Genomic DNA, 8,590 nt, shown 5'->3' with positions numbered 1-8,590 from the left:
TTTTATCAATGGTGGCCTCATGCTCCTCGATGTATTTCTTGCCCTCAATGGCAATAGACATGATTTATATGAAGTTGGAACGAGCCATTTTATTCTTGTGAAGAGCTTTAAAACTCATTTATCCCTTAATTTTTAAGGAAGCAACATTATCCTCATCATCATTAGCATTAACATCATCATCAAGAGACATATTGGGGTTCAAAGTAGGAGATACCTTTGAAGCCTTAGCCATAAGGCAAAAAGCAATAGATGATGATGTAGGATCCCTTGAATCACCATTTAAGACCACATCTTGTTCCATGGAGTTTTGAGTTTCCTCTACATTGTTAGCACAACAACTCGAGGAAATAGATACATTTTTATCATGGCAACAAGATATAGCATGCATATCATCATGAGAGTTGAGCAAGCAATTTCTACATGATATGCAAGGACTATCAACACAAGCATGTGAAACATGTAAGGTGCTCGAAGTGTTAAAGTCCAAAGAAAGACCATTGCAATAAGACAGTGATGAAGGATCACCAAGAACAAGCACAATATCATCATTGTAATGACCAACACTACTCACCATAGCATTACCTTGTGGCAAACCACATATAGGTGAAGTAGAAGAAGTTGAGAACTCAACACGGCCAGAGGTGGAGGGAGAACAATCATCCCCACAAAACTTGGACACGCCATATTTGTCTTGAAGCTTTATCCACAACTCATGAGCGTCCCGGAACGGCATGAGTTGAAATATAACTACATTGCTCAAAGCATCAAGAAGCACATTAGAAGCTTGAGCATTGAGATAAGAGTTTTTCTCATCCTCTAAATATAATCATTGGGGATCCTTTGGAGGAGAAAACCCCATATCTACAATTCGCTCTAAATTTGGGTCCACGACCCTAAAGAGATTAAGCATGTGAATTACCCAGACATCAAAATTGGTGCCATCGAAACTAAGAGTGTCAGAGAATCCTAAACCCCTAGTCGACATCCTTAATCTCTAGGAGGTTAATCCCTATAAAGAGAGATCAGGTTCTGATACCAATTGAAAGATCGAGGATGTCGCCTAGAGGGGGGGTGAATAGGCACTTTAAAATAATTACGGTTTAGGCTTGAACAAATGCGGAATAAACCTAGCTGTTAATTTATCAAGCACAAAACCTACAACAACTAGGCTCACCTATTTGCACCAACAACTTATGCTAAGTAAGATAAACAACTAAGTGATAGCAAGATATATGACAAGAAACAATATGGCTATCACAAAGTAAAGTGCATAAGTAAAGGGGTCAGAGGTAAGAGATAACCGAGGCACGCGGAGACGACGATGTATCCAAAAGTTCACACCCTTGCAGATGCTAATCTCCGTTTGGAGCGGTGTGGAGGCACAATGCTCCCCAAGAAGCCACTAGGGCCACCGTAATCTCCTCACGCCCTCGCACAAGGCAAGATATCGTGATTCCACTAAGGGACCCTTGACGGTGGTCATCGAACCCGTACAAATGGCAACTCTTGGGGGCGGTCACCGAACCTGTACACTTTGGCAACCCTTGGGGCCGGTCACCGGTACCCGTCAAATTGCTCGGGGAGATCTCCGCAACCTAATTTGAGACCCCGACGCTTGCCCGGACCTTTACACCACAATGATTGAGATCCAAACACTACCAACCATCTAGGGCGCCCAAGCACCCAAGAGGAACAAGCTCAAGGGTACCAAGCACCCAAGAGTATTAAGCTTCTCAACTTGTAACTTCCACGTATCACCGTGAAGAACTCAAACCGATGCACCAAATGCAATGGCAAGGGCACACGGAGTGCCCAAGTCCTTTTCTCCCAAATCCCACCAAAGCAACTAATCCTAGGGAACAAAATGAGAGGAAGAACAAGAAGGAGAACACCAAGAACTCCAAGATCTAGATCTAAGGGGTTCCCCTCACATAGAGGAGAAACTGATTGGTGGAAATGTGGATCTAGATCTCCTCTCTCTTTTCCCCCCAAAACTAGCAAGAATCCATGGAGGGATTGAGAGATATCAAGCTCGAAGAAGGTCAACAATGGGGGAAGAACACGAGCTCAAAGGATAAGGTTCATTGGGTAAGAAGACCCCCTTTTATAGGTGGGGAAAAATCCAACCGTTATGCTCACAACCCGCACAGAGCGGTACTACCGCTCATGGGAGCAGTACTACCGCTAGGGCGGTGGAAGCCCTTTGAAAAACAACGGCAAGGAGGCAAAAGGCCGGTAGAACCGCCAGAGCGGTACTACTGCTCATCCTCACGGTACTACCACTAGGGGTAGCGGTACTACCGCTAAGGGTAGTGGTACTACTGCTTGCGAGCGGTACTAAAAAAATACATCCGTGACTACAATCGCTAGACTTATGACAATTTTTTGGTCCGGAGCGGAAGTAGCCATGGAAGTAGCCGGGGTAGTATCTCTCCCAAGAGCGGTAGTAAAAAATTACATCCCCTCCAAGCGGTAATACCGCTCCCGTGAGCGGTAGTACCGCTGCAGTCTTTTTAAGGACACCAAAAGTGACACAACTTCTGCAAACGGACTCCGAAATCGACGAAACCAAGTTTTTTGGAAAGCTAGCGACAAGGGCTAACACAATCTTGATAGAAATAATAATAATAATAATAAGGAAATTATAAAAATCCCATAAGAAAATGGTGAGAACCCTTCCTCGAATAAGACCGGTAAAACCTCCAACACCGAAAACGCAATAGAAGAAGCATGTGAACTATGTTTTTGATGAACTCGAGCTTTTCAAGAAGATGACCATAAGCTCCAAGTCTCACAAGGAGAACCAAACAAGAACCAAGAAAGATGATGCAAGCATGCACTGGTTTGAGCTCTCTACGAACGATAGGATCAAGCTACTCACTTGAGAGCCCCCCTTGATAGTACGACAATCAATCCTATAACCTGGTCTCCAAACTACCACCATGAAACCGGTAAAATAGGGAACCTATCAAGGCCAAACATTTGCCTTGCACAAAGTCCACTTGAGCTAGATGTAGACGATCTTGACTTCCTCAAGTTGGACCACCTTTCTTGATTGTGTTGGCTCAGTGAAGACTAGTAGATTGCTCCCCCATGCTCCACTATGGGTGAGACACTCTTCGGAACATCTTCACAAGTCAATTGTCACCACAATGGACGGAAAGCTTCAAGCATGATATCTTTGTGATGCTCCACTTGAAGTTGCACACCGCAACCTAACCCCACAAAGAACTCTCACAAATACCATGGGTTAGTACACAAAGCGTAATGGACAATGCTTACCATACCATGGGATCACTTGATCCCTCTCGGTACATCTTCTATTGTGAGTTGGGTTGATCAACTTGATTCACTCTTGACTTAGTCTTGATAAACCTTGGAACTTTCCAACTCTCTTCATTTGGACGATGTCTTGAAAGTAAACATGAATGATCACATAATCTTCTTCTTCAAGACATGCTTGCAATAAGCTCAACACTCACATGACCAATCTTTGGATAATTCCTTAATAGCACCTTGGTCAACTCATAAACTCCTTGAAACCAACACATGGACTTCAAGAAGAACCTATGGACAAATCCTTCAGGTATAAATCAATGCAACCATTAGTCCTAAGAGAGTGTCATCAATTACCAAAACCACACATGGGGGCACCACATGTCCTTTCAAGGGGCTCCATCCCTAGCCCTATTATCATGCTTATTTTCCGCCACATCTCGTTCAATGACCATGACGATGGTGGTTGCGTTGGTCGGGGTGCTATCGGAATGTCTGCAGACCTCCATCACATATTTCATCATGGGATAACTTAGGGATGGATGCCATAAAGGAGTGTGCCAACGCAGCCGCCGTCACTGCGGTAGACGGTGGGGTGCGTGTGTCTTCCACCTCCTTGCATTGTGTGTGTGTGTGTGTCTCCATCACCTCATATCCCTCGTTGGCCATGACGACTGCGGAGGAGGTCAAACCATTGGGAGAGCCTCTCTTGCGACGTGGGCTAGAACCGCGACAAGGCGCTGTGGATCGCGGTTGTGGTGCCAGGCCTCATGTTCGGTCGGTTTGCTACTCCGACTAGTGTGCCAGCACCCGCGGGTGACAAGCGGTGTCGTGACCGTGGCAACATTGTGCGCCGCGAGGGGAGAAGCAATCAGACATGTGGGAGTAGCGTCTCCCATGACGATGACATGAATAGTGAGGTATGCGACAAGGATCTTGCACCATCAATGCTTGCCCACGCTCCAATTTGTCATCATCAGGGATGCCCGGAAGGGTTGAATTGTCATGCGAGACCATCGCGCTGGCTGGCGGCTCAAAATTAACCAGAGGATCTGGTCGGCGACCCTTGGTGATCGCAACAAGGAGATCAAAGAATGCAACAGCGCATCTGCATATACATTAGTGTGTCTAGAGGCACGACTATGATGGTCGCAAGCATTGTTCTGGAAGCTCGTTGATGTTGCAAAGGAGACTTTCTTCTCGTGAGAGGGAAGCGGTTATCGCACGAGAAGGTTCATGGAGCCAGCGGCGGCGGCCGACACTGATGAGTAAAAGTGCGGCCCAACGATTCCGTGACGACATCTAGCATCGAGGCAGTGGTTCTGATGATTGAGTGGATGCGACAGTGCAACTCACATCAGTCTAGAGTGGAATAGACCCAAAATGCTCACTAGGGTCGCCCTGCGATGTGCGCTCTTGTGCAGTTCAGTCCATGATTCACCATCTGTCGTTCAGTCCAATCCATTATTTATTGTCACATAAATGACTTGACTGGACCTGCGCTCCCAAAATCATGAGTCGGTAGCGGTCTGCGATGTGCTCAAGTGCACGTGTACCGATGGTAGGTTCATATCAGTTTTCATTGGTTTTTTAGTAAAAAAAACATTGAATAACTATCAACTTTTTAATTCATGGTCATAATTTTTTCAGAAAAAGTTTTCAATATGTATACTGCAAAAAACAAAAATAAAATCTACATCCCGTGTTAAAAAATATTCATAGTGGCAAAAACTCTACAAACTTCTTAAATATTCACAAATTCATATAAATCTTCTAAACAAATTAAAAATATGCTAACGCTTAAAAATGTTCAAGAATTGAAAAACAATGTTCATCAATTTTGGAAAACAACATGGATTTTGAAAAATGTTCAGGAATTTTAAAGATATTGTGTTTTTGAAATAACCATGCATTAAAAATTGTTCATGGATTTGAAAAGGAGAAAATTGAAGAAAATTTCAAATGAAAAACACGGCTGAAAACCTACAGAAAAAAATAAAAACAAACATACAAAAACCAATACAAGAAAAACAACAATCGCTAAGAAGAACCCAGAGGAAAACAAAACGCCACATGGGTTGGCCCATGTAGTGGTGTTGTGAGTGTTATAGCGACTACTTATGGTATGGAGCATCAAATAGAGAATTCCCCAATAACAATAATAAGAGACCTCTATTTAACATCAAAATATAAATAATATAAAAATGGAAAAGCAAACCAAAATGGAAAAAGTGTAAGAACTATAAAAACGGAAAAAGTACATAGGAAAAAATGTTAGAAACACCAAACCCAGAAAAAAAAAGATAAAACCAACTCACAATTAAAATGAAAAATAAAAAGATAAACTAATGAAGACCAAACAAAAATAAAAAGAAACAACACAAAACCATAGGAATTTCTTTTTAATTCAATAATAACTTGGAAACAAATGCCCTCAGGCACATTTGTTAGCCATAGGCGGCGACCAGTATCAATGAGAGTCAAACTTCTAGCAAGCCATGTGCCTCTTTACACAACACCGCTGCGCTGGCCAATTCTGCCTCGCTTCACGCGCACCTCGACTATTTGATATCAATGCTTGTTAAATCGAAATCACTAGTTAAGGAGTATCTTTTGAAACGTTCACTCTCCACCTTCTCAGGTGTTGTACAAGTGGCGCACTGTGTATGTGGCACTTGTCACAACCAGGCGTTTTTTTTTAGATTTCTTTATTCAAAGTATTTTATCTCTTAAACCGTCTATTCAAATCCCGAACCGTCTTCATCGTTGAATTTCCCGCGCTGAGATCTTCGAAACTACACCCCGTGTTAATAGGTTTTGACAAAAAATACAAAAAACTAGAAAAAACTAGGCGCAAAAAAAAATCCAAAACCAGAAAAAATGGCGATAGAAAAAAAGAATAACAAAAAATGGAAGGAAAAAACAGGAGTGCGAAAGCACGGTTGTGGTTTTTTCATCTCTTTTTCCTATTCAAGAATCATAGTTTATTCCCCGAGGAGCACTCGCGGAAGTAAATTTGTGCTTTTTGTGGAAGCACATACTCTTTTCCCTTTCTGGGTAGCACAATGCAGAAGCAAACATGTGTTTCCATGAGAAGCAAATATTGTGCTTTCACGAAAAGCAAATATGTGCTTCTCATGGAAGCACAGATTTTTGTCCGAAGTAAAAGTAACTCTACCTTGACCAAATTTATAGAAAAAAATATCAACATTCACAACGCCAATCAATATTTTTAGATTCATCGTGAAATGTAGTTTCATAGTACATATATTTTGTATTGTAGATGTTGACATGTTTTAAATGGTCAAATTTTGTAAAGTTTAACTTGACAAAAATCTAATACGTGAAGTAAAAAGTACCGGAGGGAGTGTGTGCTTCTCATGGAACCGTTTTTTGTTTTTCTGAGAAGCACATCTCAGGGAAGCAAATATGTGATTGCACGAGAAGCATCGTGATGTGCTTCTCATTGAAGGCCACGCCCTCAATTTCTCATCAAAATCTAACGCACTTGAGGATTCGGCTTCAAGCCCGTTTAAAATGGGCTGGTGTGCAAATTGAGGCCCATTTATTGTACTAACGGTTAGCAAAAAGATGCATCGTGGATGGGCCAATGAGACAGTGCCAGTTCATCCTGTCCACCGGGAATCATATCATGGTCTGTGCGCATCACCTGACCGAGAAAGGATCCGTGCATACATAGTGGCCGTCAAATCCATCCAGTAAAGCCCGTTCAATGCTGAGCAGCCGTATCTTTAAGTCTGTCAGAGTCCTCTCAACCAGAGGAAAAAAGTCACACTTTCAGAGCTCCATCCTGTCATGGTTGTCCGTCTATCTATCCAAGACACCTCTCTACGTGACAAAAGCCGGGCACCATGTGTCCATCCACGGCCGTTGGGTCGACGTGAAAAGAATATTTTGGCTCGCTAGGAAACGGTATACGTCTCCATCAAAGCAAAGCAAAAGCGTGGATTACGTTGCTACGTAGCTAGCTAGCTATGGTTTGGATCCATTATTCCGTTTCTCGGTGGCATTTAGAGAAGCTAGTAGGCTGCCGTGCAGCCGATTATGACTAACAACATGCCCAAATACACGTAATACGGTGGTTAAGCGTGGTCCTGTCGTGCATGGATCGCTGATTTTGGCATGGCGCCACGTGAGCTCTGCGATGGACCAACGGACCAGGGAAGACGGAGTGTCTCGGAACAAGAGATCAGAACGGCTAAGTCGATCTCCCCACATGCGGGCGCGCGTACGTGCACGGTGGCGTGGGACGTGAACAGCGTCGCGCTCCGGCGGGGCCCGAGGCGGAAGGAGAAGCGGTGTAGAAGCGCCGCCGTACCTGCACTGCACGCACGTAGCGTGCGGTTGCGCGTCCGGGTCGCGGTCGCCGGCGGTCCCCCTCCGATGGTGCAGTGCAGTGCATGCGTGCCTCTTTTCGCGCCTTCTCCAACCTCTCGTTAGCTAGCTAGCTAGCTGTTGGATCATGTATGTCTCGCCAGTCTGGCTGCACGCCTCCATGCCTGCTGCTAAGTTGGTATCATGAATGCACGGTCATATGTGTCGGCGAGGGATTTGCTGCGAGTTTAGACTGTTTGCGGCATGACACGTGTGGTTAGCTTCCATCAATAATCGATTCTTCCTCGTGCACAATCTAGAATCAGAACGCGCAGGCTCTTTTTGGTAGAGTAGAGGATCCCTTCATGGCAATGGCCACCATAACTTCTCTCGCACGATCGCACCTCCAAACTGGCGAGGGAAAACAGGAGACCTATATATAATTTGTTAACGAGGCTAAGGTACGTAGGGGCCGTTCTGCTCCGTTCCAGTATCAACACGTACACTCGATGGGCACCTCGACCCAGACCACCACGATTACGCGGTGAACAACACGCACGCGCCAACTTTCGAGCGCGACGGCGACACGGCGAAACTGTAAAGCAGCGGCTAGCTAGCGCGCAGTAGGTCGATCGCGCGCGTACGTAGTGCTCGATGTCGGATCCGTATCAACATCACGCTAGCTTCGCGCCCACTGTTGGTGTCGCCCGATCACCGCGGGCGCGCGCGCACTAATCCGCCCCGGTCGCGTCGATCGCCAGAGCAATCATCACGTACGGCGACGAGGAGAGGAAGAAAAAGCAGAAGCCCCCATAAACCAACGTCGCGAGTGGGCGCCGACGGCGACAGGGGAGCGGCACGGCCGGCCGAACCGGCTGCACACATGGTTGGCTGCTTGGCCCAGCTCCCAGCCCACCCATGCCATCGCCGAGATCCATGCGCCGGCAGTGTCGTCCCTGTCTCGGGATCTAGAGGAGGG

Source organism: Triticum aestivum, chromosome 5B, assembly GCF_018294505.1.
Source record: "Triticum aestivum cultivar Chinese Spring chromosome 5B, IWGSC CS RefSeq v2.1, whole genome shotgun sequence".
Lineage (NCBI taxonomy): Eukaryota > Viridiplantae > Streptophyta > Magnoliopsida > Poales > Poaceae > Triticum > Triticum aestivum.
This window is presented reverse-complemented; position numbering follows the sequence as displayed.